The following is a 25,950-nucleotide window of genomic DNA, read 5'->3' on the forward strand; positions in this document are numbered from 1 at the left end:
TAATTTCATTTGCTAGCACTAGTTCCTGTAGAGGCAAGACACTGGCTGGCTGTTCCCTCACTACCCTGTCCCTTGAACATAAGATTTTTCCAGGCCTCCTTTGTGTGCTCCTTCAGTTCTCCTTTTACTTATCTGAGCCATTATTAAAGTGAGCAGGTGATAATTTGGCCTTGGAACAACTTTTTCCCCCTCGTTGCACAATTTCCTTTTTGATTGAAAAGGAAAAAAAACAAAACCTTTTTATTTTTTTCTCTGTTTTTTTTTTTTTTCTCTGTTGCCTTAACATTCAGAAAAAAGAAAAAAAAAATCATGAAATACAGGTTTTGCTTGTCAAAGTTTCCAGGTGCCCAAAGTCTTGTTACTGGGATGCTGAACAAACAGCCTTCAAACACCATCCCTGCCTTTGTTCTGCCAGCTGGAAACACAGGTCACTCTGCACCCAGACACCACCTCGGAGCAGAGATATTCCACTGAGAAAAATCCTCCTTTCATCAGGCAAAGAAAGGAACCTGGATTTTTATTTTTTTTTAATTTTTTTTTTTACTGAGATCCTGGAGTAGTTTTTTTCACCAAGGAATATTTTCTGTGAGGTCTCTGTCCACGCCAGTGACTCAGCTCAGCAAACAGCACCGGTGATTCACTGCTCTGGAGCGTGCCAGCAGTGGCTGGAGGCCTGTGTGCTGCTGAGTCTGTTCCTCAGCAGGAAACAGCCCTAATAAATGACATCAGCAGCGTGATTCAGTCAGTAGGACCACGGATTGCAAGGCTCCCACTCAGATTCCCCTTCCCCAGCCAGCTTTTTCACTCCTGTGCCCCTCAGCTGTTGGCTCCCCATGCAAGGACTGGCTCCTGCTGCACAGCTCTGAGCTGGGCTGCTATGCAAACCCCAAAGTGGCTGAAAGAAGGAAAATTTAGATGGGATATTGGGCAGGAATTGTTCCCTGGGAGGGTGGGGAGGCCCTGGCACAGGGTGCCCAGAGAAGCTGTGGCTGCTCCATCCCTGGAAGTGCCCAAGGCCAGGTTGGACAGGGCTTGGAGCAACCTGGGATCATGGAAGGTGTCCCTGCCCGTGGCAGGGGATTGGAATGAGATGATCCTCAAGGTCCTTTCCAACCCAAATCATTCCATGATTCTGCAATTCCATGACTGCATGGTGAATTCACTCAAACAACAGAATTCAAACCATTTCCCTGAACTTTTCATGATTACACAGTAGAAAAATAAAGTTACCAAAAGGAAATGAAGTGGACCAACCACCAAAAGTAACAGGCAATCCTTCATGGAATTACTTGCTCACAGATGCACATCTCCCAGTCCATCTCCAGCTGGAAACATCTTGTGAGGTCATTGAAACAAATCAGAATGGGACATGAGGCAGATGACTTTTAGTGCAGAAAAGTCTGATTTTCTCTGAGAAATCATCAGAGTGCATTAAAAAAGTCATTCCTTTTCACTGCATTCAGGACAAAGACCCAAATACTCAGCAGCTCTCCACGTCCTGATGTTTCAGGTTTGTCTGAATCTTGCAGATATTTTCCACAGAAACAGAAGAAAAGTTGTCATGAATAAAATAACCACAGCCTTACGCAACTTAACTCTTCAGAACTAAGAATGCCTGATGGATGAAGCAAGCAGCTTATGCCCAGTTTTCTTCCTAAATATGAAGGGCATTTCACATCTTTTTGCAATTGCCCCTGTACACCTGCTACCAACACATTGTACAAAGCACAGAGCAGACCCAACATAGCAAAACACTTAATTCCTATACTATTTTTTCCTTTTCCTCTCTAGATAATAAAATTTGTCTCATCAGAGTCCACGTCACAGCTAAATCCCAGCCTGGGGACCAGAAGACCAGAAGAGCCCACCACAATCCTATCCAAAACCCATCAGGTTTTGTTATCTCCCAGCATTTGTTATCTGCCACTCAGACACATCAGTGTCTATGCAGTTCCACAAGGCAGTGAGATATACAGAGGAAAAAAACTATTAAATAAAAAAATCAAAACCAGGCATAGCTTTAAACTTTTTTCAGCTCAAAGACCCCTAAAAGCCAGCAGAGAATCAGCTCCCACTTGTGCATAGCTCAACCTACAGCCCATGCTCCTGCTCATCTTTGTTACCTTGTGCTGAATCTTGCTGCTGGTGGAGGTGGCTCACAGCAGGTCCCTTTAAATCCTTTGTTGTGTTTGCACAAGTTGAAAACAGCTCCTATTAAAAAAAAAAAAAAAATCCCCTACGTGTGCCAAGCCGTGTGTAGAGATTATGAATCACTAAATGGCAGCCACGTGTCAGCAAAAGTAGCAGGAAGTGTCTTGCCTTTGACCTTTATTTATTGTAGCAAGAACACTTGGTAGCATATAGTTATAGAGATCTAATCATCCCTGCTAGCCAAGAAACATCAGATCTGTTGCCTGCATACAATGTTTTGGCTATTAAAAATAAATTAAAAGAAGAATATCCAGCTTAGCTGGCTAATATTTTTCAGTCGGGAGAGACTCAGAGAGAGGCCTTTCAGTTTGTTGTTCTTGTGTGTTTGGAAGGCAGAGGATTCCTCTGGAGATTCCCTGGGCTTGTAAGGGATGGAGGGATTTGAAATCAGGGTGAGCCTGGTGGCCTTTAGCCCACCCCTCTCATTCCAACACACATCCTTGTTCCACAGAACCGAGCTGTGAGGTTGGGAAGCAGGAACGTGCTGACCCCTCTCCTTGTTGCACTCTGGGAATTTGATAAATTTTTTTACTTATTTTTTAAGTATTTTACTTATTTTTAAGCCCTTATTTTTTACTAAATCCCATCACACGTCACAGAGCATTGCTAAATTCAGACAAAGCAGCTCTGGGCTGCAGTCCAGGGGAGAACCTGGAGATCTTCCTGAATTATTCTGCTTTGTAAGGGCCGTGCCTGGCTCTTCCTCAGGTGCAAAAGAGAATTTTGACATCTTTCTATATTAAGGGCAACCAGGGTGCTTTTTCCTCAGGAGAAGGGGGTGCAGTGGGGTCCTGAAGCATAAAGATTCATCCCTTAGGATCCCCAGGCCTTTCTGCAGACCTGTCACTGAGGTAACCCATCAAGGAGATCACAGAATCATATATTCTTAGAATCACAGAAGGGTTTAAATTGGAAGGAACCTTAAAAAACATCCAGTTCCACCCCCTGAAATGGGCAGGGACACCTTCCACTATCCCAGGTGGCTCCAAGCCCTGTCCAGCCTGGTTTTGGACACTTCCAGGGATGGGGCAGACACAACAACCCATAATAATGCCATCAATCCATAATCCTGCTATCCATCACCATGTGCTGACTGTCCTGTGCCCACCACACTCTGCACTTGGAGATTCAAACCTGCCAGGAGAAGAGAGCACCAGTCTCTGCTGCTCCATGGTCTTTCTCTGCCTTCCAACGGGATCCTCTCCATGAACCCCCAGACAGAGACCAGGATCCCTCACCTGGATTTTTTTTAAATTAAAGTTCTTCTACTGACATGGAGGTCTTTATTCTGCTTTTTACATAGGTCAGGGGTGCAAGAGCAGCCTGTGACCTTCCTTCTGTGGTTGGGGTGTCCCTGCTTGGTCAAACCAGGCAAGAAACTGAGTGTTTGGTGGTCAGTGCCAGCTGGTGGCCACTCCCAGAGGTGGCACGTAGCAGCAGGATCAGGCCTTTAATCATACTGTTCTCCATGGGCTCCCATTGCCCCCCTCAAATTCCTTTTGTGGCTCTTTCCTACACTTCTCCTCCCCCTGCTCTTTCTGGTTCAATACTGATTTGATCCATCCACCCCATCTGAGGGCTTCAGCTGTGACCCCACATCCCACAGCCACATTCTTGGAAAGGGTTGCACACACCCTGATGTTGGGGTGGCTGCAGCAACCACCCTTGACATCATCACCTTCCCCACGTCTTCCACTGTCACACAGGAGGTTGTGAAAGCCTCTTTGGCACCACAGCTGCATATTTGGGTGCCTGGGGAGGACACTCCTATGTCACCGTGGTATTTTTTTGAAAAATCCCTTTGCCAGGATTTCTTCTGCTGGGAAGGTGAGAAGCCTCAGCTTCTCCTGTGTTTGCTGCTCTGGAATTGGTCTAGAAATTGTTTATCCAAACATGTGAATTGTTTTTACCTAATGACTGATCACCATCAGCTGTGTCAGACTCTGAGGAGTCAGTCATGAGTTTTTATTCTTCTTTCTTGTTAAGCCTTCTGTCTGTATCCTTCTCTTTCCTTAGTATAGCTTTAGTATAATATTCTTTAATAAAATATAATATCATAAAATAATAAATCTACCTTCTGAGAACACGGAGTCAAATTCTCATCTCTCACCTCGTCCTAGAGGCCTCACAAACACCACACCCCTATTCCAAACCAGGAGTGCAAGGAGATGTTGTGTCTCCAGAAGAGCAGGGGCAGAGGGTGGCTTGGCAGCACCTGGATTTCTCCAAGGATCCCCCTGGCTGGCAGCATGGAGCTTGCTGCTTCTTTACAAAGTCCCTCATTCCTGCAGGATGCAGGTGGGACAAGAGATGATGTTCAGCCCAAACACTCCCAGCAGAGTGGACTCCATCCTCAAATGGCATCCCTGTAGGATTCCTGGAGGTTATTCCAGGCATCCTGTGTAGGTGTGGACACCTCATGACTCTTGCTTTTGGTGGTGGCTGTGGCCATTTTACAGTCAGGGCAGGGTCTGGATGCCAGAGCTCACAGGTTTTATCAGATGCCAGAAAACATCTCATTTCTGTGTTGATGCATTTTGTCCACCTGAGATGTTTCCAGGACAAGGAACATGGCCAGCTCACACCTTGTCATCAGGAGTGTCCAAATCCTCATCACCCTCCCTAAACCCCACCCTTGCAGTTGCTCAATAAGTGGAGAAACCCAGATTTTATCAAGTCACATACACACCAAAATCCATTGAATTTTCCAGCCTTCAGCTGAAGGCCTAACTTATGACTTCCAAACTCCTGGAGCCTCTCTGCCATCCCTTGAGGAGCACATGAATTTTACAGCAGGAATGTTTGTTGTTTCCACATTGTAGGCTACTGGACAGCCAAGTCTAAAGTGCTTCATTAACGTGAAAAATTAACTTCTTCTTTTATAAAGCAGCTGAATCTCAGAGGCTTTTAGAAGCTAATGAAGGATCTGGAGAGCAGCTCCATGGGCTCTGCTCTGCAGAGCAGCATCCAGAGGCAAAAGCAAAGGGACCCAGCCTGACTTTAGGCTGGGGTGAGCTACTACAAACCCCATACAGAGGGCAAAAGAGAGATAACCCTGCAAATTCCTTTTTCCAGGCATGTGCACCTTCCTTGACCCCTTCAATCTCACCCTGCAGGGACAAAAATTGTGGAGAGAGAACAATTGTTCAACATGAACAGTAGTTCAACATGCAACCAAGCTGACAATGCCTAATGATTCCATGTGGATTTGTGCCTTGTGATCCCACTCTGGTGCAAGTCAACCACCAGCTTATATTTGAGGCTCTTGCCATGAAATCTGGTGGAAGTTGGTCAAATTCTTTAAAGGTAAAGAACAAAGGTCACAGATGAAGCCAGGCCTCTTCCATACTTGTGCAAAGTGTGCTCACAAATGTTTCCTTGGGAGACCAAGATAAAGCCATGTTCCTGGCAGAAATCCATGGAAACAAACTCAGTGGGGACAGGGGAGCCAGGGCAGAGAGCCAGAGCCTTTATCCAAGAGTGACAGGTTATTCAGGTCTGGGATGAGGTTACACCCAAGGGATGGGATGGACAGCACAATGCTGTCACGTTTCCTTACACCACACAGAGCCAGTCAGGATGCTTGGGAATTTTCCAGGCAAACTTTTTTTTTTTTTTTTTTTTCCTTCCCATCAGAATGTCAGATTTGTGGAATGCTGGACATTTCACAGAAAAGACAGTGCGTTTGTTGAACTTCTGATGCAGCACAGCCAGGGACACGTTACCACTGGACAGGACAGATTTCCATCAGGAAGCTGACATCATGGGATGGTGTGAGGAGCTCCTCACAAACCAATTCCTGAACTTCTGATGCAGCACAGCCAGGGACATGTTACCACTGGACAGGACAGATTTCCATCAGGAAGATGACTGCCAGTTCATGGGATGGTGTGAGGAGCTCCTCACAAACCAATTCCTCCACTCCCAGGGAGCCAGGCTTGTTGATTTGCAGTCAGGATCCCAGGCTGATGACTTGAGGAGCTCAGGACTTCTCCAAAAGTCTCTCCTGCAGCTCCTGGTAAAATAATGGGATCATCTTGGCAGTTCCTGGCCCTGGAGCACCTATAAATTCATCCCAACTCACCTTATCCCTAAGCTGTTGGACTGTCCTGTAGGAAGCTTCACTGCCCCATCAGTCAGGTAACCCAATGATCAAAACAGACCTAAATCCACTTGCACTGGTTGAAGTCATTGCTCCTTCTTTTACCTTTAAAAACCCCTTCCCTGCCCCTATTCCCTCTGCTCCCATCACAAGAGAGCACACAGGAACCCCCAAACCACTCAGGCCAGGCCAGTCCATTGCCCTGGTGCAGCCTCTCCTTGCAAACAAGGTCCTTAGAGCCACCTGTCCATATGTCCAGTCACATTTCCTGCCTGTAGCTACTTTCTCCAGGGCTTAGACCTTCCCATTTCACTGTGTAAAACAAGGCCATGGACTTTTTCCACTACAAAAGGTCAAGCAGGTCCTTCACACCTTTTGAACCAGCTACAAATTATCTCATTAAGCAGGACTATGGTCACAGTGCCAGAGTCACCCTCCCCAGGAAGCAGTTCCTGGTTAAATGCTGTGGGCTCTTGTCTATTCTTGCCTGGAATAGATTAACCACGTCCACTCTGAGCTGGGATTGCTGCATGTCTCTTCTGGTTCACCTGCTCTTTTTGGGTACAAAATGAAATTATTGTTATTCCTTCAGCTCAAAGACCTTGTGAGGGCTGTCCTCAACCCCCCCAGAGTGGTGTCCAGGGTATGTGCAGAGTGCCCTTGGACAAAACCTTGGGCATATGGGCATGGCAGATGGTGCAGGAATGCTGGGATGGTGCTGGAGAGCCCTGGAGATTGGCAAGAGCCTTCAAATCAAATGCTTTAAGCCAAGATGCCCTAACAAGGAAGGGAGGGAATGAAGTCACAGGCTGTGTGCAGCCCCCAGGCACAGGTTCCTCAGCCCCAGCATGAGCCCAGAGCTGCCAAACTTGTGCCAGGACACGTCCCCATGGTCAGGGATGGTGTCAGTGCCCATTACAAGCTGCAGCTCACAGCTGTCACCATGCTCAGTGGGTTGCTGGTCTCAATCCAGGGATTGGTTCCCTGCCCCAGGACAGATCCAGTAGCTACATCCACTGCTGAGGGCTCAGCCCCCACCCAGCCTGGCTGTCCCAGAGGTCCTGACAATGCCCATCTGAGGCACAGATGTGTTCTGCAAGGCACCTACACTCCTTTCCTTGTGCTGTCACCATGTGCAGCATCACCACAGAATCACAGGATCATTTAGGTTGGAAAAACCCTTACAGATCAGTGAGTCCAACTCTTAACCCAGCACTGCCAGGGCCAGCACTAACCCATGTCCCAGGGGCCTCACCTACATGGTTTTGAACAGTGCCAGTAACTCTACCACTTTCCTGGGAAGCCTGTTTCAATAACTGACCACTCTTACAGTGAAGAAATTTTCACTGGGATCCAGAGAGATTTACCCTTCTGGAAGCCAAATATTTCCCTCCCACTGTTGCCTCCCCACCCCAAATCACACATTTACCTTCTCTCCAAGCTGGCAAGCCTGTGTTACTCAAGGTCAGGCTGTTTAAACCCCAGCTGCAGCTTTGGTCTTGCTGTTTTGTCGAGGAGACAGTTTCAGCATGCACAGCACTTCCTCTTCTGGGACATTTGAGGACTGAGGTTGTGACCTTTGGCTGCTGTTGCAGCAGAGGCAGCAATCCCAGGGGTGAGTGGGTTGAAAGAGAAAAGTCCTCTTCCTCCCCCTCCATCTCCTCAGGGACAAACTCAGACCAAAGCAGAAGCAGCCAGCCAGAGGTGGGACACACACTTGGGACACTGCAGAGACCTTCCACAGCTGGAGCAGGGAATTGATTCATCAGCATCTCGAGCACAGGAGTAAATTTCAGCCCATCCCCTCAGCCTGGGCCACATTTAGATTCCATTCCTGACTTTCATATGGCCAGAAGTATGGCCCCATCCCTGGAAGTGTTCAAAGCCAGGCTGGATGAGGCTTGGAGCAACCTGGTCTAGCAGAAGGTGTCCCTGCCCATGGCAAGGGGGGAAACTGGATTGTCTTTAAGGTCCTTCCAACCCCAACCATTTTGGGATCAAACTAAGGGAAATTAATCCTGATGGAAAGTCTTTGCATGTAAATATTAAATAGTACTTCCCACAAACTACCTTTTTTACTCAAGCTTTTATGTATATTCATCTGTAGCTGAAGCCTTTCTGCTGCCTTATAAAGCAGGAGTTGCTCAGTTTACATCACAGTAGGATAAGCCCAAAGGAAAAGGCTGGGGAGGTCGGGAGCCCCATGTTTGGGGTGGCTTTGTCTGGTTAATTCAGTAGCTGAGGAGGCTGAATGCTCCCCAGGAAGAACCAGGACGCACAACCTGACAGACTCATCCCTTTCCTAAGGCAGAGCCCAGCATGGACAAGGGAGCAGGCACATAATGTGGGGCTGTCTCCAGGAGGATTTTCCTGGCAGGTATCATAGAAGAAGATAATGTCCCTTTGCCCAGAAACATTTACAAAGCTGCTGATGAAAATGGAAGTGACTGCAGAAGGTCAAATGGTACCATCTGCCTTGGCAGGGCCCAGCAGGACTCGGGGTGCTGCAGTCTGGCTTCTGGCTGTGGTGTGAAAACAAATCCTTCTCTGGGCTTTTGAAAGAAAACAAGAGGAAATCACCATCTTGAGAGGCATGACCATCCTTCAGCTCCACCTCAGTTCAGCCAAATTTGTGAGGAATCAACCTTTTCACAACCCTGTGCACACACACTGACATCTGTGTCATCCAAAGGGTCTGGGTCTCACTTAGGCACCAAAGCAGAGCAGGCGTTGAGCACAGTGTGTGGCAAAGGTCAGAACTACAAACCATGACAGACTTTGGACCACAGTTTCAGGACAATTCAGAGTCCTCCTGCCCTACACAAACCTCTCCTGTCAATCTGGTGACTTGCTTTGACCCAAAACTAAAATGTGGCCTCAGAGAGGAAGTGGATTTTTTTCAGGTATTCAGCCTAAGATGTCCTGCCTGGGCATGGACTGAGCAGCACACCTAAACTGGGGTGGACTCAAGGGATGGTTTAACTTGCTCTAAGGAAATTAATTAAACCAGTCTCAGGTGCTTCCTTAGTGACACTTGGCAGAACGTGTTGTACAAATTGAAGAGAAGTCAAGTTCTGATCAGAATGCAGAATTCTGGGCTCCTGAGCCCTCAGTTCATGGTGTCCACATCCTGATAAAGCAGGAAAACCTCCAGAGTGTTTTATTCTGCCAGGTGAAATGGGTCTGGAACACACAGAAACTCACAGCTTTGCACACTGGGTCACCTCTCCTTCTATAAAGACTTCTCATATCTCAACTTTAAAATCTATATGCAGTAATAGATTATAAGTAAATACATAATTTGCTGCAGTGTGCAGCTACTCAAAATTTCCATTTGTTTCCATGAAAATGGCCTATGAACCTCATTCCTCTGAATCCCAATAAGGTCCTTTAGCTGTGAACAGGCTGATTGCTGGATTTGCAGCTCCCACACCAGCCCTGCCTCAAAGGTTAATGGCTTGGGAACTTGCAGGCATTTCTGATCTGAGCAGCACAGAGAGGTTTGGGCAGAAATGCTTCCTTTTAGCTCTTGGGAAGCTAAACATGAAGTAAACTGCTGAATCAAAATGATTTTTTGTCAGCCTAAGGGACAGAAGGACCTGAAGCTGGGGTGTCCCAGTGGAATACTTGGGATGTAAGAAATGCCACCTTCAGCTCTGCTCAGTTGTGCTTTCACTGATGATGCCCAGAGGCCTCAGAGAGATTCAGGCTCCCAATGCAATCATGGACACCAAGTTCTGTAAAAAACTCCTCCTGCCCTCCAAATTTCAGCCTGTGTTTTGTGCCTTCACCTCCAGCCCTCAGACCCTCCAGCTGCAGATCTGCAAGGCTGTCACAGTGTCGCAGACATCCTTTATGAAAATCCTTTCCTTAGGATTTTTCCTCCTGAGAAGCTGAGAGGCCTCAGGAACAAAATGTAAACAATGATTATCTGCTGCTGTGGAATGCAACAAGTAGATCTTTGATTGGCCCATGTTGGTTGTTTCTAATTAATGGCCAATCACAGCCCAGCTGGCTTGGACAGAGAGTCCAAGACAGAGCCTTTGTTATCTTTCTTTCCTATTTTATTCTTAGCTAGCCTTCTGATGAAATCCTTTCTTCTATTCTTTTAGTATAGTTTTAATATAATATATATCATAAAATAATAAATCAAGCCTTCTGAAACATGGAGTCTCTTCCCTCATCCAAAAACCCCTGTGAACACCGTCACAGTCACAGGACAACTGAATCTGTGTTCCAACTTGGGGACAAAGTCACCTCCCACATTTGGTTCTGAGCAGGGCAGGGAGTTGTCAGCAAGATGCACATTTTGGCTTGTTCCAGGCCTCTGGAAGTGCCCTCCTTGGCCCTGTGGAGGGAAGCCAGATGGGGAAGCTGATGTGAATTTGCAGCTGCAGCAAGGCTGAGAATCGGAGCTGTCAAAAGAGCGAATGCTGGCATCGTGACTTCCCCCTTGCCTTGTGATCCGTGGGAAATGGGAGCAGCAGGCTCTACGTGGGGAAACTCAGCAGCCTGGAGCTTCCCAGGCACAGGACCCTCTTTCTTTGCTCCAAAGGTCACCCCCTGGGAACGTGCTGTGTCTCTAAATGTCACCGAGTCAAGCTGCGCTAGCAGGGACCACAGACAGCACCCAGCACAGGGCAGGGCCCAGCGTGCCTTGGTCACCTCCTGGAACTGGGGTGGTGATTTCCATCCCTGCTGATCCCTCTGTATTCACCCTGAGAGGCCAGCATTACAAGGAAATTAAAACCTGCCTCAAGCCCCTGTTCTTCTGGGCCAATGCACAGGTCTTGTTTCAAGGCACGTGGAGCCAGAGGTCACAAAACCAGCATCCCTGATGATGGCATCATGCAAACACCAACGTGCCTGGAGTCTGAGGCTTCCCAGAATGGAGTCTTTGCAGAAAAACCTGCCAAAAGTGTTGCTGCTTCCCCTTTCCCCACCCATAAAATCACCACATGGGTGGTGTTGATGTTTAGACATTTTTCGGGTGGATCGTCTCCCATAATTTCATCTCTGTATGGTCAATAAACAGAGAGGAGATGGCAGGGATAAAAATGGGGATGGGCACTGGGAAGGGGGAGCATGTTTGTGTTTTAATAGCACTGAGGAATGTTATTCAAACCCAAAACACAGCACTGCACCAGTTATTAAGGAGGAAATTAACTCTATCCCAGCAGAAAGCAAGGATGAGGCACTCAGGCTAAGCAGACACAAGGGCAGGGAAGTGCTTTCAGGTCCCAAAGGTGCTGCATGATCTGATCAATGCTGCTGCTCCACACAAGGCTGGGGAAAAGGCAGCAAAAGCTTCTCTGATGTGCCATGGCTAAAAAACAACTGTTTGCTCAAAATGGCAAATGGAGAAATATGTAGAATTAGCAAAGTTTAGTCTAAGCCTTGCTTAGAGATTACTCCTATGAATTAGGATCAGGAACATGATGAAATGTTCCTCAAAGCCACCCTTGTTGCAGGTGACCAAACTCCAGGAGAGGTGCATTACACTGGGATGGCTCCCATTGAATCCAGGGTGCCACTGTAAAGGATCCACAGCTGATCTGCAGATGCAGCTTAAACAAGAGCCTTGACTTGGTACCAGGATGTTTGGGGAGCATGGGGAGCATGGAATGTTAAGGACACAAACAGTTTCCAAGCCATTTTATGGTCCCTGTGGACGTGACTGAAGCCCCTACCTGTGAAAAACCTCTGGGTTATAATTCATCTTAGCATTATATCCATGAGAAGACAGGAGAAACTCCCACAGCAAACCACCAAAACTCCTGCAGTATCCTCACAAGTCCTGGGACCTAAAAAATAATTGGGGGATCCTAATCTATCACCAGGTAGGCACAAAAATGTGGGACCTGCAGAACAGCCATTAAGTTCCATTCACCCCAGTGACTTCTCTTTGGCCATGGCCAGATATAGAGAAATCTAGAGAAGAGTGTCACAGTGCAGCAAATAATTCAAGATAATTCCCCAAAATATCCAGTCAGCTTCTAATTGGTAGGTTCCTGTGCCATAGAGATCAATTTCATCTTTAATTACCCACAATGATTTTTTTTTTCTCCCATCAATGTATCTCATTTCTTTATGAACCCCCATAGATTTTCAAGATCCACAACATCCTGTTGCAAGGAGTTGCACAGCTTAATTACACACTGGGGGAAGAGCCACCTCCTCTTGTTTGTTTTGGATTTACAATTTCTGGTTTCATCTGATGCCCTGTAATTCTTGCAGAGATAGAGACAGGGAACATATTCTTCCTTTCCACCCTTCCCACACCAGCCAGTGATTTATAGTCCTCTGTCACAACCCTTCTGATCCATCTCCCTCCCAGCCTGATGAGCTCTGAGCATCTCAGTGTCCTAGGTCTTTTCCAGGTTCCCTTTGTGTTCTCCTGCTTTTTGAGGCATGGGAACCATCTTTGAGCTGCTCCCTCAAGGGGAGCATGAGAACTTGAACTCTCTGTCCATGAGGGTCTGCTTATCCTATGCAGGCTCAAAACAAAGGGGTTGCCCAACGTGGGAGCATGGAGTTATAGAATCATGGAATGGTTTGTGTTGGAAGGCACCTTAAAAAACATCCAGTTCCACCCCTGAAATGAACAGGGACACCTTCCACTATCCCAGGTTGCTCCAAGCTCTTGAACACTTCCAGGGATGGGGCAGCCACAGCTTCTCTGGGAAGCTCATGCAGGGCCTCACCACCCATATAGAGAACAATTTTTTCCTAATATCTGATCCAAATCAGTTTAAAACCTCTCCCACTTTCCTACCAGGATCTCCTGTATTAAAAGTCCCTCTCTCTCTTTTACATAATCAGCCTTTAGGCACTGGAAGGTGCTGGAAGCTCTCCCTGGAGCTTTCTCTTCTCCAGGCTGAGCAACCCCAGCTCTCCCAGTCTGGAACATGGAAGCCCATCAGGCCAAAGCAGCTCTACCAGCTCTGGTGACACATTTCTTCCTGCTCCCCTCAGGACTTGGAGTCAGCACACAGAGTGAGTAAATGGTCTTGGAAAGCTGCATTTCCCAAAGCCTCTCCAGCCCCCACTCTGCCAGGGAAGTGACATCTCCATGGCACAGAGCAGGACAGGGCAGATCCCACATGTTTCACTGGGCAAACGCTCCTGTGTGCCTGGTGTTTGCAAAGCCAGCAGGGACAGGAACCAGCCCTGGAGGGACAAGAATGAGCCCTGGAGGGACAGGAGCAGCTCTAGAGAGACAGGAGCCAGTCCTGGAGGGACAAGAATCAGCCCTGGAGGGACAGAAACCATCCCTGGAGGGACAAGAATCAGCCCTGGAGGGACAGAAACCATCCCTGGAGGGACAAGAATCAGCCCTGGAGGGACAAGAAACAGCCCTGGAGGGACAAGAACCAGCCCTGGAGGGACAAGAACCAGCCCTGGAGGGACAGAAACCATCCCTGGAGGGACAGAAACCATCCCTGGAGGGACAAGAATCAGCCCTGGAGGGACAAGAATCAGCCCTGGAGGGACAGAACCAGCTCTAGAGAGACAGGAGCCAGCTCTAGAGGGACAAGGACCAGCCCTGGAGGGACAGGAACGAGCCCTTGGGGGCAAGAACCAGCCCTTGGGGGCAGGAACCCACCCTGGGAGGACAGGAGCCAGTTCTGGGGGGACAGAACCAGCTCTGGAGGGACAGATTCAGCCCTGGAGAGACAGAACCAGCTCTAGAGGAACAGGAATCAGCCCTGGAAGGACAGGAACCAGCTCTGGAGGGACAGGAACCAGCTCTGGAGGGATAGAATCAGCCCTGGAGGGACAAGAACCAGCTCTAGAGGGACAGGAGCCCACCCTGGAGAGACAGGAACCAGCCCTGGAGTGACAGAATCAGCCCTGGAGGAACAGGATCCAGCTCTAGAGGGACAGAACCAGCCCTGGAGGGACAGGAGCCAGCTCTAGAGGGACAGGCTGGTTTTACAAACATGGACACACCAGAACCTCTAAAAGCCAAGGCAGGAGGCACCTTGATCTCAATCCACAGCCTGGGAAGGTGGGAAGTGTAAAAGAGCTTGTGGAGTCTTTTCTGCCCCAGTCACAGAGATCACAAACTTGCAGAGCTGGTGTGAATCATTTCAGCCCCCTCCCTGCTTCTCTGTTAAATCCAGAGTATCTAGAGAGTGTTTCAGCACTGCAAGGTGTTCAGGGGTGCACAAACACAACCAGCCCTTGCCATGAATGCAGAAAAGCCTTTAAGAGGCTCAAACTGAGCTACAGAATCAGCAGCAGATCCTGTGTGGGACCAGCTGGTGCTGGCTGGCAGTAACTGCCTGCCTGCCATGCCCACAGCCTCCTGTCCCCAGAACCTTCATGTCTTTTTGGGCAGCATCCCACACCTTTGCCTGGCAGGAGCTGGACTTTGCTGATCCTTGTGGGTCCCTTCCAACATGGAATATTCTATGATTCTCTATGATTTGCCTGCCTGGGATGCCCCAGGAAACAAAATTTATTGCTGTTGATATCACAGCTCCACTGAAAGAGATGTCTTGGTTAAATTCACTTTGTCATTCCAGGTTCAGTCAAATTCCTGTTCATTCAAAACCCCACAAGTCCACACCACTACTACATATGGTCAGAGACCATCAGCAGACACCAATATGAATAAAACCAATTATAAAAAGTAAAAGAGACAATGCTGGCTCTTCCCAAACCTTCCATTTTGTTGCCAACTCCCAGTGTTGTAGTGCTTTAGGAAGATACTTAAGAAGAGTAAGGATGGTTAAAATAAATTCTCCCCACCTGGGCTGCAAGAAGGCTGCAGACAGCATGGGCTGAAGAGAAATTGGGATCAGCCATTCCATAGGCAAAGGCAGTGGCCAGCCCCAGAGAATCCATGTAGTGAGGAAGGTTCCAGATGCAGAGGGGTGGGATGGACACAGCACAGCAAACACCATCAGGGTTTGGACACAGCAGGATTTCAGGGGCTGGGATAAGACCTCTGTAAGCAGGAGGGGACAAATTCACTGTGTCAGCAGCCCCAGTGGTGTCCTCAGGCTTCAAGAAAGCACAGGAGGAACAAATTAACGATGCTGGGCACAACCCAAAATCCGTGAGGTCGAGTCAGACATGGGCCAAGGCTTCAGTGAAGACATGAGCTGGGTCTTGGCATGGTGTGTGCACAGAAGTGGCAACCAGGGAGGAAATCAGAGCTGAGGGAGAGTTGTTTCAGATGGGAAAGATTAAAATGTGCTTGGGCTGTGAGGAGCAGAACCAGAAGCCAGGGGAAGGGTAAGCAAAAAGAGAGCCAAAGCGAGAGAGAGCATCAGGTGACAGAGTGAGGAGGATGGTGGGGACAGCTCTGAGGCAGGAAAGGGCTGTTGGAGGGAAAGGAAGAAATGTGCTCGTTTGCCAAAGTCTCCTTGGAACAGGGAACTCCTGTTGAGAGCCAAAACGGGGGGAGGATGAACGAGGAAATCAGCTCCATCACGAGATATCCCACAGCAGGAGAGCAGAGGAGGGGAAGCAGAGGCTGGAAAGTGGCCAGGGCTGGTGGGATGGCCTGGGGGACCTGCAGAGAGCCAGGCACTGAGGACAGAAGTTGTTTTGTCCCTTTTCAGCAATGGCCTTTGCCTATGGCCACCTCCAGCCACGGGACAATGTCCTTCAGGTCATGCAATGTGCTCACAGGCAGCAGCACAAGTCCCACCCAGAGACCAGATATATAACCAGAGAATAACTGAGGGGTGGAGGCTCCTCACATTCCCTGACAGCATTGTGGCTGTCAAGCTATAACCCAGAAGGCAGAGTTTGCATTGGCCTGGGTGTGAAGTCAGGTTCTGATGCAAGCAGATGAAAATTGGAGCTTAGAAAATTGGCATTTCAGCTCCGAGCTGGTGGAAATGTCACCGTGGTGCCCCTGCCTGGAGAAGTTCAGGAGACTCATGGCCCTGCCTAGACAACCACCCAACTCTCACACCTTTCCTCTTCTTCCTTCCCAGATATCCAGACACCTCCTCTGACACATAAGAAAAGCCCTTGCCTGTCTATCACCCATCAGGGTGTACAAAGCCCCTCTCAGATCAGAAATGTGGTACCTGGGCAGGTCACACACCCAAAGCCAGCTCATCCTGATGGGGTTCCCAATGCATGGAGCTGCCCCAGGAAGTCACTGTCCCCCAGGGCAGTGCTGTCTATGGCATGGCCACCCTCTAGTGGCCACCACTCCTTCCCAGAGGCATCTCCTACATGAACATCCATGGCTTATTCCTCCGTGGTAAGGGGTTGACTCAGGAGCACAAAGAAACCTTTGTGGAAAATCTTGCTGCCTCCTGCCAACCCTTTGCAGCAGCTCAGTGCAAGAGTTCACTGACTGTGTGTTCAAAATGCAGGAAAAAAATACAAAAATTAAGGTTCCCACAGTGATCCCATGAGTTTGTCCTTATTTGTGGTCCAGCAGAACATTTGCCTTTGTCAGCACATGGCACCAGCATCACAAAGGCAGAGATCAAATGCTTTTGGGGAAAAAACCCACTGAAAGAAAGTTTGGGTGCACTTTTTTTCCTGGTTTTGGGTTGGTTTTTTTTTTTTTAAATTCTGATCCTCAAACATGTCTGTGGGCTCCATCTGTGGATTTGTGGAATCCAGTGACATCTATCTGTTGAGTGCCCCATCCCTGGAAGTGTTCAGGGCCAGGCTGGACAGGGCTTGGAGCAACCTGTTCTAGGGGAAGGTGATGGTCTTTAAGGCCCTTTCCAGCCCAAACCATTCCATGGTTTTTGCCTGTTCTCCTGGAGAACTCCATATAGATCAACCCATCTACACCTGTAAAGTCACATTAGGAGGGCATGAACACCCAGGGGAGAGTTTGCTGGGCTGGAAGGCACAATGCAGCTCCTCAGGGATGAGCTCTCATGTCCTGCCCTCCCTCAGGATGTTCTGTATTCTTTAGTGTAGTATGGTATAACATTCTTTAGCATAATACAGCGTTATAAAGTAATACATCAGCCTTCTAAAAACACTGAGTCAAACTCATCATTCCTATCTCTGTTTGGACACTCCCAACAAATACAACAGTCCATGAAGGGTCATGGATGGTAACACCAGAGCTCAATCCCATGGCAGGGGATCACTCAGGACTGGTCAGCATGGACTGGTCACCCTGCACTTCCCCATGCTGCTGTGACTGGGACCAGCACAACCAGAGCCCACCTGGGCCCTGCCCTCCCTCTCCCAACAGGGCCACAGGGACAGGTTTGTGTCGCCACATTTCTCTTCCCAGAGAAAAGCAAGGCACAATCCTTCCCAAGGATATTTCTGGGTTTCACCTTCTCTGAACCTCAGAGAAAGGAAAACAATTCTCACCATTTGCTGTGCTTGTGTTTGTGCAAAAGTAGAATGCAATATGGAGATTGTGTACCCACAGTGATGGGGTTTTGTTTCCTTGGCCTAGCAGGGCCAAGCGTGTGTGTGTGTGTGAAATTCAGTGTGGTTGTGTGCAGTTGAGTGCTTGGCAGATTCAGTGTAATATATTACAGAATAATATAGTATAATAAAGTAATTAATTAGCCTTCTGATAAGATGGAGTCAGGTGCATCATTCTCTCCCCTCATTGGGGCACTCCCTGCAGATACCATAGGTTTGTCCCCAAGCTGACATGGGCTGTTTGTGTCTTCCATCCCCCTGCCAGCTGTTTTCTGCTGCTCTCCCCTGCTCAGATCCCTTTTCCTCCCCACAGGGCTGAGCTGATAAAGCTGATTTGGAATCACTTATTGCTTAGCAACGTTTATTATCCTTATTATCCCTGACAAGCTTACTCCAGCTGCCAAAGGGAACCAGAATGAAACAAGCCTTGCCCAACATTTTAAGTGAATTTTCACTTCTTGCTGCCCTCTGTGCATGCAGACATCACAAGGGCACATGGTGCTGCTCATCTTTCCCCTCCATCACTGTCCAAAGACCTCTACCAGGACAGGTATTGGCATCTCCTGGGATGACAGAGGTTTCCAAGGGGATGCATCTTGTGAAGGAGCTGGAGATCACCTACAAGGCAGTGGCAGTAGGGATGTGTCACCTGCACTAAGACAGGCAGGAAAAGCCTCTTGAGGTGTGTCAGCAGCCCCATGAAATGCTTCCTCTCTTTCAGGGCTTGGAGTGGGCAAAGTCCTTTGGAATCAGCAGGAATGGGGTTCAGTTCACAGGTGAAAACCTCACCACCTGGAACCTAGAGGCAGGACTCAGCTACCTAAATATCAGCATCCCGTTTCTATCCACTGAGCTTTGGCCCAAGAGATGCCAAATTCTGGGATCCAGCATGGGATCTGGGATCCAGATTCCCAGATCTTGGGATCCAGGATGCTGATTCAGCAGGTTTCCCAAAATGCCACCTCTCCTCCCAAAGCAATGAACTTCGCCCACCAAGGAGAGGAACCATGATTGCTCTGTTCTCCAGCAGCTGCAGCAAACAAAAGCTGTGCCAGAGCCCCTTCCAGCAAGGAGGCACAGAGGAGAAAACTGCCCAAGAAAATGCAAGGAATTTCCTGGCATCAGCGGCCCTCCTAGCATGATCCAGGCTCACAAGCTGGAAATTCAAGCCCCTATGTTGTTAGGTAAAATAATTGGGATTTAAAATCACATGTAAGCAGCACTGGCACCAGTGCTGTAAGGTGGTGACGCCTGGCAGAAGAAGGGATCAAAAGAAAATGTATTTACAGGGCAGGAGGGGCTTTCTGAGGGAATTTCCTTGGGATGAGCCAGGACAATGGAGAAGTGAAGATACCTGGAGCTTGTTTTGTAATATAAAACAGAGCAAAATCCTCAGTGCTGGGAGAAATACTACTGTGGATGATTCCATCCCTACGTGTCAACACACCCCTGAGAAGATCACAGGTTTTCAGGAAGGCAAAAGGAGTGTTGTAACCCTGTTTCATAACAAAAGGAAAAGCACAGAGACTCCAGGGACAAGCAAAAGGAGGAGCACAGGATGACAACCTGATACTTTCTCCTTGACCCAGACATGAGGACAAGCTGTGTCCTCCTTGGCTAAAAAGCAAAGCATCCAGGAAACGGTTTCTGGAGCTGCATCCAGGAGTTCCTGAAGGTGGCCACAAAACTGGAGATGGGCCAAAATCTTCTCCTTCAGAGCAGAACAGAAAACACAGGCAATGCAATAAAATCCCATTTCTTTTTCTGCCATGGCCCCAGATGATCCAGGGGACAGCACTCCATAGCTTCATCCCTGGGGGAACCCAGGCAGCTGAAAACCTCACCTGGTTTTGGAACACATCAGCACCGGCACTCAGCATTAGGCTGAGCCTATTTTCAGGGTTTCCTCCACTAGGTCAGTTCATGAAGTGTGCAGCAGCTCAGGGAGGCACAGCAACAGAGGCCGGAAGGAAACTGAGGCACAGCCAAGCTGTGAATCCCAAGGAGAGGATCCCAGTGCCATGCCTTCCTCCTAAGAAGCAGATGAAGACAGCACATACAGCAAAGAGCTGGGCCCTGGAGCTGCTTTGGCCAAGCCCCCAGCCCATGTTTGGTGGTTCTGGTGAAAGGTTTCAGAGCTGGCCCCACTCCCTGGAACAGAACAAGGATGAACAGCTTGGCTTCACCTGGCACACTGAGCCAAAACCCTGACAGCAACGACAGGAGGAAACCAAGCAGCCTCCAGGACGTCCTCCCCACCACTTCTCCCCACTTTCCACAGCAAGAAACGGGATGAGAGTGTTGGGATGTGCCCTGCTTACCCTGCTCTGGAAAATGCTTTGCTGACGTTTCCTGCCCACCTACAGCCAGTGGCCTCAGTGTTTGTGCTCTTGGCACAGCCCAGGGAACCCAGGAGCTGAGGGAACATTCAGAGGGCTCGAATGAGTAGCAGCCCTGTGTTTGGGCTGAATAGCAAAAGGAGCCTGTGTGGGTTCCCTTTTCAAAGCCAGCTGAGAAAAGGTTTTGTTGCAAATCCCTGGCCAGAAGTGCTGAAGAGCCTTGAATGCTGGTCTCTGTGCTTGTTTGTGCCTATTTCATTTCACTGTTTACTCTTTAGCTGCTCAGAGGCCTGAAGCAGCTAGAGCTCCTGCAGAGAGGGTCCTGTTGGTCCTGGCCAGGCCTGTCATCCAGCTTGGAGCTCAAGGAACCCCTCCAGGACCCAAACACCTTCCCATGCAGGACATCATCGCTGTGGGAATGGCCCCAGGATGCTGCTGCTGTTCTGGCCCAGATCTGGTCGTGGCAGGGTGCTGAGAGGGTCCTCTTGCACTCAAGGGTTTTTTCCAGCCCAAACACAGCAAGAGGAAGAGAGGCAGAGCCTGACTGTGGGTGGAGTTGTGGCCACTGGAGATTTTCCCCTTGTCCAGGACCTCTGCCCTCAGAGCATCACGTCATCCCATAGCTTCTGCATCCTCTTCAATTCCCCCAAGCATCTCAGCAGCCATGGAGGGAAAGAAACACTCCCTCCCAGCTAGGCCTGACCTTAATGTGACACCTCATCCACTCATCCTTGGAGCTACTGCCGTTTCCCACAGATCTCAGCTCTCCAGGCCTGATGGCTCTGCCTCGGAAGGAAGACACAACACATGGCCTGCAAACCCTGCCATGCCATCAAAAAACTCATCTCCATGCTGGACCAGCACCAGGGGAAGCCAGGGATGCAGTGGCCTTGTAGGAGTGTCTGGGGCTAGGATGGTCAGGACAGATGGGGATGAGAGATCTCTGCAGGCAGGTCAGGAACTTGGGGTTTATTGCAAAGGGCCTGGGAGCAGGGCCCTGCTGGGAGCTGCCAGGCACAGCTCAGAGCAGGCCTGAGAGGAGAGAGACAGTGGAAAAGAGGGTGAGAGAGAGAGAGGATGAGAGGATAAGAGAGTGAGAGAGCGAGGTTCCTGTTACAACACAATAAATCTTCCTGTGTTGAATATTCTATTTCTCACTAACCAATCTAGTACAAGATACAAATCCTATAGCATTTACATACAGCCTATAAGAATCTGTCAGACATCTTTTATGAAAAATCCTTTCTTTAGGATTTTTCCTCCTGAGAAGCTGAGAGGCCTCAGGAACAAAATGTAACCAATGGTTATCTGCTGCTGTGGGATGCAACAGGGGCATCTGGGATTGACCCATGTTGGTTGTTTCCAATTAATGGCCAATCACAGTCAGCTGGCTCAGACTCTCTGTCCGAGACACAAGCCTTTGTTATCATCCTTTTTTTTCCTATCCTTAGGATTTCATCAGAAGGCTACCTTTCTTCTATTCTTTTAGTCTAGTTTTAATATAATATATATCACAAAATAATAAATCAGCCTTCTGAAACATGGAGTCAGATCCTCATGCCTTCCCTCATCCTAAGACCCCTGTGAACGTGGTCACACTGTAAGTTTCGTTAAAAAGAGTTAAAAAGCATTTGGACAACCCTCTCAGGAACAGGGTGGGATTGCTGGGATTCACCTGTGCAGGGCCAGGAGTTGGACTCAATGATCCTTGTGGGTCCCTTCCAGCTCAGGAAATTCCATGATCCCATGATTCCAGTCATGGTCCCCATGGAGAGTGTGTGATTTTGGCTGAGCCTCTCTGCTCCCATTCTTGACCATCCTTTCCTCCTTTCAGCCAGAAACCAGCTGGGAGAGCACCTTCATTTCTGCAGTAAAGCTCATCAGGTGCTTAGAAACACAAATAATGATTCATTCCAACTAAGCTACAAAGAAGAGCACCCCAGGAAGGTTTTGGTGATGCTGATTGATGGTCTCATCTTGATTTGCTAAAGGAGAAGCATAAAAGAAGGAAAGAGTAGAGTGGAAGAGATAAGGATAAATATTACTTTATGAGTATTAATATTTAGTAGCCAGAGCCTCAGTCCTTGAATAGTCTTTGAATTTAGATATGAAGTTCTTGAAAGGGCTTGGAGGGATTTTTGTGCCTCATATTCTCATAGGTGTCAATTAATTAGATGAGCCAGCCTGAGGTGAAGCAGGATAACCAAAACCAGTCTGTATGAAGAAAAATAATTATCCATGAATTATTCAGAAGGAAGACAGAAACCCTAATTAAGGCCAAACCTCACAGAGGGAAATGTGGATCTAAGGTGGGGGGGGCGGGGGGGAAGATTTTTTTCTCACTGAATTCGAAGTTCGAGTTCAGCTTTGGGAGTTGTGGCTGCTGGGCATCCTCCCTCAGCGCCACGTGCTGTGTTTATCATCCCTCTGGGGCTGTCCCTGCAGCACAGTGCATCAGATGGCTCCAGGGACATTATCCTTCCTGGAAACCCAGCCTCAGCCAGGCCAGGCCCCAGCAAGGGAACATCCTGGCCCTCCCTCTGCTGTCACCCCAGCTGACATCAGGATAACCCCAGTCCTTTCCAGGGAGTGCATCCTGCTCTGCACATGAGGGAATGACCCTGCTGTGCTCCTGGCTCTGGAATTCTCCCCAGGGAGGGCTGGCTCAGAGTCCTGCAGCGCCTGCTGACCTGAGCTCCCTGCACTGCCTCAATCACGCATCCCCCTGAGCCATAAACCCCCCAGGAAGGACAGGAGGGTGATGTTCCTGCCCTGGCAGTGGCAGGGGACCTTTCCTGCCCTCAAACCCTTGGCATTTCATCTCCTGCTGAGCCACATATGGCACCTGCAAGCCCAGGTGTGCCCCAAGGCATTTCTCTGCAGCTCCTTCCCTCTCACAGACCACACTTCCAGCTGGAGGCACTGCAGTATTTCCCAACCACCAGAAAAGCTCTTCCCCCCCCATCCCCAGCTAAGATCTGGTGTTATCCTAAGGGATACTTCTGGCTGGGATAAGCTCAAGCTCTCCCAGGTCTCTCTGCAGGAAGCACAGATGCTTCAGACACCATGGATGAACCCCAGACCATCCCTTCCCTGGTGGTGCAGGTTTCCTCTCCTCAGGATTCTGAGCATTCAGCTTTTTCCAGGGAAAAATGAATTTGGCACCACCATGGAAGTCTCAGCAACCTCCTGGATGAAGCCCAGACCGGGGAAGCCTTCACAGTGACCTGGAGAGGTCCCCTTCCCATTCATCCTAAAGTGTCAATTTTCAGTGATAACCAGAGTCAAACACCAAAAGAGCCATTGTGGCAGTGAGGAGGAGGAGGGTGGATGCTCCTGCCTCCCTTTCCCCTCTCCATCTTCCTACTCAGAGCCTTAAGAAAAGAGAAAGGGGGAAGGGAAGTAGATCTCCACCCCAGGCTCAGTGCATTTTCACCCATCAGAAAGCAATTTTCCATGATTACAGAGTTTGCTATTCTGGGCTGCAGCTGAAGGTTTATTAGTTAAGAGCACACCAGTAACTCTGGATTGTGCCTGCATTAGGAGAAGCACTCAGAGCTCATCATGCTCTGAATGAGACACTTCAGGAAACATCCACAGCACTTACAGCCTTTGATGGATCCCTGCCTGTGGCACGAATTAATGAGCTTGTAGTGGGAATAAGGAGAGGAGAGAGGGAAGAGGCTGATACAGCTCCCAGCAAATCACACTCATCTTCACCGAGGAGGTTCATGAGATACTGATCTGCTCTCAATATTTAAAGCCCAAAAAGGGAGTCAAGTTTGAGCAGGCAAGACCGAGAGTGCAGAAATTGTGAAAGGTGTGCAGGAAATACAGAGCAGGCAGGAGCTCATCAGAGATTTCCATCAGCTTCCACAGCCAGGAAAATTCCACGCTGGGAACAGAACCTCTTTGCCAAACTGCAGGGAGATGGGGGACACCCCAGGGCAGGGTGTGACACCACATCAGGGGATGCCCTTCACAGTGGCCGTGCTGCCCTGAGCATCTCCAGCAGACAAATCCTCCCAGGAGCCCACGGGGAGATGGAGCAGCTCCCATTCCACAGCCACAAGGAATCATGGCAAGCAAAGGCAGGGCAAGGACAGATTTAAACCCAAGCCCTAAAGTACCCAAAATCCCTTGGCCAAGTGGTCCTTGATTTAACAACTTTAATGGACTATCAAGTATTGATGTGTTATGAAATTACCAAGATCATTCTGATTTACAGCAAAACCAAGGGACTGATTTTTTTTTTTCCCCTGAATGAACAAACATTTTTCTGAATTGTGGAGCCAGCCTTCCGTAACCTAAAACAAGTGAGTATTTAAAAAAAAAAAATTTAAAAATCCAAAACCACAAGAGAAATAAAATCAAAGCAAGCTTTAGTGACGTGAAAATTTCTGCCAAAATCTGCTTCCTGAGGGGATAATCTGAAAAGATTTTATTTGAAAAGGAGACATCTTTAACTTAAACACTTTTTCAAGTAAACTAGAAGAAAGTTCACTCTAGAGGAGTTTAGGCAGCCCTCTCTTGCAAAAAATCCAACTTTCTGGGAATCACAGCCAGCCTGGAATGATCCCTAACACAGGTAGGGCTGCTCCAAGGCTTCCCTTTGGGAGGACCCACACAGGATGGGGTTATTTACCCAGCTCAGGCTGTGCTGATGCACTTCTTGTTCCACAGAGCTCAGCCCTGCATCTGCCTCCTTCCAGCATCTCCATCCCCACCTCCTGGGCTGGTCTGCAAAGACATGTTCTGGTTTGAAAGCAGAACCAGCGAGAGACTCCAAGTCAGAAATGCAACTTATCAGGAAAAGAAAACCAAAATACATGCAATAATACAAAAGAAAAACCACTGACAAAGTCAGAATACAACCTGACACCCTGTTGGCAGCAGTCCAGTTGGAATTGTGGCTGCAGCCTCCTGGAGTGTCAGGTGTGGGTCTGTTGGAGCAGGGATCCTGTAGAAAGGGTGCAGTCTTCCTCTGAAGATCCTGTGGAAAGACTGACAGCTCTGTCCCAAATCCCAGATTATATCCAGGTGGGAATGCTTAGCTCCTCCCCCTGGGCGGAGCATCTCCCAATGGGCTGTTATCATTCTGTGAGTCATGCTGTGGGTCTGTTAAACAGAAATGAGGGCGTTATCTCTGAGTCATGCCAAGGCATTGATGGGCCCATCAACAGGCGATAAGGAATAAACAATGCCCCTCCTGGTTTCAACAGCTCTTGAGGGTGGGAATAGAATACATGTTAATGTTGTGACCTAGGACAGGACAGAAGGTCATTTTCAGGGTCACCATGGCAGCAGGGTGTGGTGTTTGCATGTGGAAACCCAGGGCACACAGGGAATATTTCTCTGTCTGCTCTGGGGTGCCCTGACCCCCAGGGCAGCACTGACTCTGACCCTCATTCATGGAGAAAGTTTCCCAGGCTTCAAGATAGACTGGAACCCACAAAAGTGTGAAATAGATTATGGAGAGCAGTGCAGGTGTGTCACTTGGGGAGAAATTTAGGTTTTGGGATTTTTAGTATGTTGTGGATGGCAGCAAGATGGAGGGCACAGGGTGTCATCCTGGGCTTCTTCTTCATGCTTCTTCTTCCTTCTTCTCCATGGGTTTGGGTGGCATTTTGTAATTGGGCAGAAAAGTCAGCATTGTGGGCTCTTAGGGATCTGTTATTGGGTTAAAAGGGAAACAATCTAGGTGTCAGTTCTTAATTGGATAGTTTAGTTTTAAAAGACCTTGTAACAAGAGGTTGTTGGCCATTTTTGTGGTGCTTTTCCAGTGTGCTGAGCCTGGTGTGGACAGCATGCAGAACTTTAGATAAGATAATAATAAACAAGAACCCAAAGACCGAAAAAATCCAGTGTGTCTCTCTTTCCTGACACAAAACTGCTCCAGGAAGGTCTTCCCTGACAGGG

At 48.6% G+C, this 25,950-nt stretch overlaps 1 protein-coding gene across 2 annotated transcripts in view; it reads right to left on the minus strand.

The window, feature by feature from the left end:
- Positions 1-25,950, minus strand: part of MAVS (mitochondrial antiviral signaling protein) — a 129,679-nt gene that overhangs the window by 2,676 nt on the left and 101,053 nt on the right. The window contains exon 8 of one of the 2 annotated variants that reach the window (XR_008508393.1): positions 3,162-3,175. The exons of the other annotated variant lie outside the window; for it this stretch is intronic. The gene's annotated coding sequence lies outside the window, so the exon portion shown is untranslated. Of the gene's footprint in view, positions 1-3,161; positions 3,176-25,950 lie in introns of those variants that run through there. 2 annotated transcript variants of the gene reach the window in all.

Source organism: Molothrus ater, chromosome 4 (genome assembly GCF_012460135.2).
Source record: "Molothrus ater isolate BHLD 08-10-18 breed brown headed cowbird chromosome 4, BPBGC_Mater_1.1, whole genome shotgun sequence".
Lineage (NCBI taxonomy): Eukaryota > Metazoa > Chordata > Aves > Passeriformes > Icteridae > Molothrus > Molothrus ater.